At 38.6% G+C, this 8334-nt stretch overlaps 2 non-coding genes across 2 annotated transcripts; one reads left to right on the forward strand and one right to left on the reverse strand.

Moving 5' to 3' along the window:
• Positions 1-4690: 4690 nt before the first annotated feature.
• trnak-uuu (transfer RNA lysine (anticodon UUU)) lies at positions 4691-4763 on the reverse strand. The gene has a single exon. It is a non-coding gene; the product is annotated as a tRNA-Lys (tRNA).
• Positions 4764-7300: 2537 nt separating this feature from the next.
• On the forward strand, positions 7301-7382 carry trnal-aag (transfer RNA leucine (anticodon AAG)). The gene has a single exon. It is a non-coding gene; the product is annotated as a tRNA-Leu (tRNA).
• Positions 7383-8334: the final 952 nt, after the last annotated feature.

The following is an 8334-nucleotide window of genomic DNA, read 5'->3' on the forward strand; positions in this document are numbered from 1 at the left end:
ACTCTTATTTAAACCGAAAAAACTACTTCAATTACCCTATATATATGTGGCACTAACCTTGCACAAAAAAACCTGCGACTAACACCATTTACAGTAGCTGTATTAACATTATCCCTGACTCACATACCAAACTTGTATACGTTAATAATACTTAAACAAATTAACTATTTACTCATTTACACAATCATTAATATGCATTTCAAACCCCAATATATTTTACAAAAATGTTATAATACAGATTCACTCAAATTACCATCAGTAATATTCAAAACATTATCAATCTCTCCTAAGTTAGGTAAATAACTAACTAAAAAAAGGGTACCCAAAATTACCGTTGCAGGCCTGATCCAACCTAATAGTCCCAATCAGCACAGATCACAAAGTATATTTGGTCGGTTGTGGTGGAGCTGTCCACGTTCTTTGTTTACATGGATGAACAGCCCCGGTTCTGGACTGCTTTGCTTGGGGGGGCAGTAAAACCTAATGAGGGGGCATGTTGATAGTCATGTTTTTGAAGCCAGAAATATATTCAAGGCTTGATTTGTGCATGAATGATGACAGCCAAGCATTTAATACTGGCTGTGATGGCGAGGAATCGTTTAAACCATGAGCCGCGACGGCTTGCGCGGGGGAAAGAGCACAGTCAGCTAACGCTGGTGGTGTGTGACATGGTGTGGAGGAGCCCTCGGGTGCGACACTCACACGGTCAGTTGATTTTTTTTAGATAAAAAAACGATGCATTATAAGTGTTTCTACAATGTATATTTATTAAATGAAAAATGCACACAGAAAGACATCAATAAACTTAAGCCTGTGTTAGGAGAACCAAGTTAGCCTAACCGCTAACGGCTAATAAAATAATTTAAGCAACACCTATGTAAGAGGTAAGTAACATTAAAGCAACGAAAAACCACAGTTAAGCAAATATTACCATGTGGAAGTCAGTTTAAACTCAGAAGAGTGTTTACCAGTATACCTGCCTCTCGCTCACACTAACAGAACATATACTGCCGAACTGAACTGTTTGGGGCAGTCTGCCGATTTTTATATGACTCAAAGAGCCAATCAGGAATAAGCAAGGAAATATCTTCACACTGTAAAACAAAATGCATTTTTGTGATTGGTTCAGAGATCATTTTAAAAATAGCCGTTGCTTGCATTGTGCTTGGGGGGGCAAAGACACAATTTGGGGGGGCAAAGACACAATTTGGGGGGGCAATGCCCCCCTCAGCCCCCCCCTAGCGCCGGCCCTGTGGATGAAACAGAAAAAATCCACCAGTCTTTTTCCTTTTGATCTTGGATGAAACAATCAGAGTTTATCCGATGCTTTTAATCCACTGTAATCATCACAGCTGCTGAGGAAGCGTACTGCCTTCAATGTCCATGCACGAAAACTCAAGAGACGAAGTTCACGGCTGATACAGCATAAACAATGTCACTAATCGACTGCAAGATGTTAATATAAGACTCACTGTCCGTTTGTCTTAACGCATCAAGAGAGATAAATCCTAAACAGGTGTTTTACCCGCTTACATGACACTTTTTTCTTCTTTTCCACCCACTTTCTCCCGCTCTTTTCCCGACCTGTGACAGTTCATGCTGATTGGCTTAAAAATAAATCAAGGGAGGGCTATACATACACTTTACTTTAAACAGCATAAAACAACCAGAACATTATTTACAGAACAAATAAGAACAACTTATTTACTAGTTATAAATTAACATAAACAAAATATTAGTTATGCCCAAATTTTAATTGGGCTACACAAACACACAATAACTTATAATTCTCCAATTTTGAAATGTCTCGGAGTTTTATCTGAAATGACTTTTTGTTAAAGTAGAGGTACGTGACTTTTTAATGGTTTTTCTTCTGGTGAAACTGCTTTATAAAAGATGAACAGCTAAAACTCACGACATTCCCTTTAAAATGCAGCATCAACCCTTAAGTCAGTCTATCAGTGGTACAAAGACAGTTTTGATTGGGTTTAGATCGTCCTAAAGGCTGCGATAAATAGAGTCTGTGATGGTTTAAAAGCAAGGTATAATACAGAAAAGAGTATGTGAGCTTAAACACGTTGCACCCTCACTTTATAATGCAGCATCAACGCTCTGATAGTACATTACAATTTACAAAAGGCTAAAGGGGGTTTTAAAGGTGCTTTAAAGGTGAAGGCTGTTGCTGTTTACACACAAAGAAAAACATATCTGGAGGAGAATTTTGCACGATTGTTTTCCAGTCATTAAAATGTAATGTGCATTTATATGTGGCAAGAGAAAAAAAATCCATAAAAATCAAATTGAGTTAGCAAAGAACCTTGAATTCTACTAAAGGGTTCTTCAAGTAGCAACAGTTCTACCAAGAACACAAAAAGAACCCTTAAGAAACACTTCTTAGTGCTACATACATCAGTTGGATTCTAGAGGTCAGCATGCGATGAAACTGTGATAGAAACAGACATCGTTTTACTTTATACCACAGTTAGTTCCGACCTTACAATCTGATTGGTTGAGAAGCGTTCTAACCGTGCTGATATTCGTGATAACAGCACAGCCTTTTCACACCACAACTGTATTACTCCGCTGACGCGTTGCCAGTAACGACAAGCTTCATGCACACAAACGCGCAAGCAGGCGACACAGACCTTTTTCCCGATCGTAGTGTTAAACTTTATATTCGTTGTGGAACTACTTTTTGGCGGAAGGTATTGTCAATATTAAAGCATATTTATTAAGAAATTCAGGGCTTCTTTGATTTATTTTCTTTCTTTATTTTGTAAAAACTGTTGTATAAAAGCAATAGAACACTTGAGGTCATGTGTTATCGCGAATAACATCACGGCTGCGACCGAATCACAGCCGTGATGTTATTCACGATAACACACTCCCTCTCGTGTTCTATTGCTTGATTCTAACGCAATATTAACTGTATTCATATTATTCCATCTAATGGAGGTTTGAATAGCCTACAACAAGCACAAACAGGGTTTGAGTTCTTAATAAATAATCCAGTCAGTTAAAAACCCAAAAAGAAGGCTGTACCTAATACACTCATACCAGAGAAAACACACCCTAACATGCTAGTGCCGTTACAGTGATAACAATGGTCCACCCAAAAACATTATTTGGTCAGTTGGAGTGCTCATATGGGGCTCCCTTTCTATTGATATATGATTTACAACCTAGTGACAAAGTGTACAGTGCAGCAAATGGGTTACAGTCAGTACATTTACCATACATAATAATGTGAAAAGATTAAGCAGTTCGTACAAATGGTGGTGTCGATGGTACCCAAGCTAGTCAGGATGAGGTCTAAAACGCTAAGTTCAGGTCACAGTGTCCCATGAGGCGTGGGTTTGAATCCCACTTCTGACTGCTAGTGCTTTATACAAATTTATGTCTTTAACCCTCTAACATACATAACAATGTGAAAAGATTCAGCACTTTGTACAAATCTTTGGCCATGTGGGGGTGTTGTTGGTAATTGGCATTAGGACCTCGCAAGCATGTCAGGATAGCCGAGTGGTCTAAGGCGCTGTGTTCAGGTTGCAGTCTCTCCTGGAGGCGTGAGTTTGTATCCCACTTCTGACATCTCAAGCTTTATACAAAGTTACTTCTTCAGAGTCAACAGCCATCAGAGAATACAGTTTGCATGAAAGGGTGTACATGGTCTGCAACAATGCTGAGGTAGGTGGTACGTGTCAAAGTAACATCCACATGGATGCCAGGACCTTGGTTTTTGATCTCTAAAAATGTGAGAAATTTAAACATGTATTCATCCTGATCATAAAGTATGTGTATTCAGCGTCTATTTACATTGTTACAGCAGTATTTTACAATTGAAATGTTTACATTATTTAAATGTATGTAAAGTACATTGTATACTAGCTGTTTACTTTTTTCCCTAAGTAAAAACTGTCATTACCTCAACATGTCATTACCAACACATAACTTCTTGTGATGGTAAAGACACTTAGTGATGGTAATAACAGGTTTTTAGTTTCACCATCACTATCTTATTAACTATTTAATAATTAAAGCTAATTAAAGCTAAATAAGCATAATGGTTTTATTATACAAGGAAACATTATTTTTCACTGATTAGTCAATATGGCCCACAAGATATCAGCAGAGATCCAGTAAAATATCAGTAATTACATGAAAAAGAAAAGGTAAGTTTAAAGTAATATCACAACCTTCAAAATGGGAACAAGGGAGCATCGTAAGGGGAATTAGCTCAAATGGTAGAGCGCTCGCTTAGCATGTGAGAGGTAGCGGGATCGATGCCTGCATTCTCCAGTGCAGATACATTATGATTATTTAAGGGTATCATGTAACATGAAACTCGTTGCGGCATCGCTTAATGAAACGCAGCATCAAAAATTATGATCAGGATTTAAGTGAGTCTTTAAGGCAACAAAAAATATGTGGGTATTAATATCTAAAACTCAGTGCATTATTAGGCTACACATAAATATAGATTTAAACTGTCCTCTATTTACTACAGTCTGTTTGAAACAACTAGTTGGTGTGGAGAACATGTTACACACACAGAGTGCTATTATTTCAAGCTTATCAAGTACATGGTATTTCACTTAATAACATCTCACAAAGTACAAATTCTTCAACTTTCTAATTAAACCATGTTGTACGGGACATTACCGCTTACCTAATGCAGTAATAAAGAACTTGCCCAAACAGGGACTTGAACCCTGGACCCTCAGATTAAAAGTCTGACGCTCTACCGACTGAGCTACCCAGGCTCTGCAAGTCTCTTTAACCCTCACAAGGACGTGACTTGAATTACAAACTTTAACATACGTTGTCCTGTAGAACAGTTCCAGCAAGAACACCAAAAAAAACCCTTAAGAAACACTTCTTAGTACTACATACATTAGTTGTATTCCACACAGGTCAGCATGCGACATCGTTTTACTTTCTAACTGTATTCATATTATGCCATCTATATTACGGTGGCCCGCTGAGTTAAAACACAATAACATTTACAAAACAAACAAAAGCTGACAACACAACAACAATAAGGAAAAACAAGAATATATTAAGAGACAACACAAATTCTTTAAGGTGGAACGCAATTACATTAAGGGAGAACACAACGAAATTAAGGAAACACGAATACACACTACACTACATCTAGTGGTCGATTGAATAGCCTACAACCAGCACAAACAGGGTTTGAGTTATTAACAAATAATCCAGTCAGTTAAAAACCCAACAAGAAGGCTGTACCTAATACACTCATACCAGAGAAAAAACACACCCTAACATGCTAGTGCCGTTACAGTGCTAAGAATGGTCCACCCAAAATCATTATTTGGTCAGTTGGAGTGCTCATATGGGGCTCCCTTTCTATTGATATATGATGTGGTGTCAACGGTACCCAAGCTAGTCAGGATGCGGTCTAAGGTGCTGCGATCTGTAACCCTCTACCATACATAATAATGTGAAAAGATACAACAGTTCATCCAAAGCTTAGTTCACGTGGGGGTGTTGTGGGATTGGTATTAGACTTTTGCAAGCAGGTCAGGATGGTTGAGTGGTCTAAGGCGCTGTGTTTAGTTCGCAGTCTCCCCTGGAGGCGTAGTTTTAAATTCCACTTTTAACATTTTACATTTTACATTTACATTTTCTGCATTTAGCAGACGCTGTCATCCAGAGCGATTTACAGAAGTGCTTCCATAGTAAACATTTCATTTCTCAAGTTTTAGTAAACAACAGTCAAAGAACACAAATCTGCTGAAACCTGTTAAAAGTGGGGTTTTTTTTTTGGTTTATTTGGAAATGGAAAAAAAATGTTAGTAAATAAGTACAAGTCAGCTGAAGTGCTTAGTAAAAAGGTGGGTTTTTAATTGTTTTTTAAAGACAGCAAGAGACTCAGATGTTTGGACAGACAGAGGAAGTTCATTCCACCACTTGGGTGCTAGAACAGAGAAGAGCCTTGATGCTTGTCTTCCTTTAGTCCTGGGTGGGGGCTCAAGTCGAGCGAGACTAGTGGCTCGGAGGTTGCGTGGTACAGAGCGGGGTTTGATTAGACCACGATGGTAGCTTGGGGCTGGTCCATTTTTGGCTTTGTAGGCGAGCATCAGTGTTTTAAACTGAATGCGTGCAGCTACAGCTCATGCTTTATACAAATTTACATCTTTAACCCTCTACCATACATAATAATGTGAAAAGATTTGTTTCAAGATTGTTTCAAAGTTATTGCATGTTTGTCAATTTAAAAAAATTAATAAAGGTCTTTAAACTAAACGATGAATGAAAATAGAGCGTAAACTGACTTCATTTTTGACGCAGCGTTTCAGTGAGCAATGACGAAACGAGCCTTACATTACGTGTTGCCTTTAAACGATCATAATGTTTCTGCATTGGAGAATGCTGGCATCGATCCCGCTATCTCTCACACGCGAAGCAAGCGCTCTACCAATTGAGCTAATTCCTCGTATAAAGAACTCGCCTTTACCCTTTGTAAATTGTAATGTACTAACAGATCATTGATGCTGCATTATAAAGTGGGGGTTCAACGTGTTTAAGCTCACGTACTCACGTTTATCGCAGCCTTTAGGACGAACTGAACCAAATCGTAACTTTGTACCACTGACAGACTGACTTAAGGGTTGATGCTGCATTATGTAAGAGCCAAAATAGTGCAGGATATACCAACTGTTTAGTGCAGAGCAATAACAAAGCAGCTCTGTGAAGCAAGAACTAAAATTATGATGCATGTCATTCAACATAAAATATGTGGGTATTAATATCTAAAACTCAGTGCATTATTAGGCTGCACATAAATATAGATTTAAACGGTCCTCTATTTACTACAGTCTGTTTAAAACAACTAGTTGGTGTGGAGAACATGTTACACATGCAGTGTGCAATTATTTCAAGCTTATCAAGTACATGCTATTTTACTTAGAAATATCTCACAAAGTACAAATTCTTCATCATTCTAAACAAAGCATGTAGTACGGGACATTACCGCTCACCTAATGCAGTAAGAAACAACTCACCCGAACAGGGACTTGATCCCTGGACCCTCAGATTAAAAGTTTGATGCTCTACCGACTGAGCTATCCGGGTTCCTGCCTTCTCTTTGACTTTCATTTAAAAACCAGTCTGAAGAAGAAAGTTCATCACCAACTCATGATGTTTACCAGTTTGGTGTAGCTTGTGCTCCATCACAAGTGTGGTGACTGCACTTGCAACCTCTTTGACTTCTATTGGAAAATGCAGGTAGAAATTGCATACGTAGTTGCTCGTTTCGATCTGCCCCTTAAACAGTGGTAGCGTGGCCGAGCGGTCTAAGGCGCTGGATTAAGGATCCAGTCCCTTCGGGGGCGTGGGTTTGAATCCCACCACTGCCAACTCATGCTTTTCAACGCCGGCTCCATGTTTACCCACCCAATGCAACGTATACTCAATCACAATCCCAAGTGTGGCACATGCCCTTTTTGACCCATAACCTTCTTTTATGTAACTGTGCACACAAACCTTAACTTGGTGTACCTTTGTATTGTTGCTGTTATCTCTAGCATCACTCTGACTACATGCAACTATGATATAATAGGAAAAAATTTTACTCACCCAATAACTGTGTTTATATCTAAAATGGAACGCAGACACTGTGAAAACAGCATACGTTCTAAAGCCAATGAGCTTTTGAACAAGCTCAAACACACCGATGCACCACGAAGTCTTAAATTAAGCATACAGCATGATGGTTTAGCAGAAGAAATGTTGTAAGAAAGGAAGCCCTTAAATACTGACCGTCTTGTTGCTCTGCTTGCAAGCTTACTGTAACAAAAGAACGGTTGTGTATCTGATGGGTTAAGATTAGTCGCTACTCCAACACTTCTTCACTGTGGCTGGTTAAATGCTGGAAATTACCGCTTACCTAATGCAATAGGAAGCAACTCACTCGAACAGGGACTTGAACCCTGGACCCTCAGATTAAATGTCTGATGCTCTACCGACTGACCTATCCGGGCTCTGCAACCTGCTTTAATCCCCACAAGAATGTGACTTAAATTACAAACTTTAACATATGTTGTCCTGTAGAACTTCAATTAATATACAATTTTTTTATTTCTGTTTTGGCTGTCTTGAAGGCGATTATATCAAGTTTTAGGTGAAGTATGTTGCTGCTTACACACACTAAAAAAAACATCTCAGGAGGAGAATTTTGCAGGTAGATTACAAACAGATTCCTTTCTTTCACCTTTTTCCGTTTTTCCTGTATCAATTGCACGATTGTTTTCCAGTCCTTAAATGTTATGTGCATTTATATGTGGCAAGAAAAAAAAATCCATAAAAATC

Source organism: Trichomycterus rosablanca, chromosome 10 (genome assembly GCF_030014385.1).
Source record: "Trichomycterus rosablanca isolate fTriRos1 chromosome 10, fTriRos1.hap1, whole genome shotgun sequence".
Taxonomy (NCBI): Eukaryota; Metazoa; Chordata; class Actinopteri; order Siluriformes; family Trichomycteridae; genus Trichomycterus; species Trichomycterus rosablanca.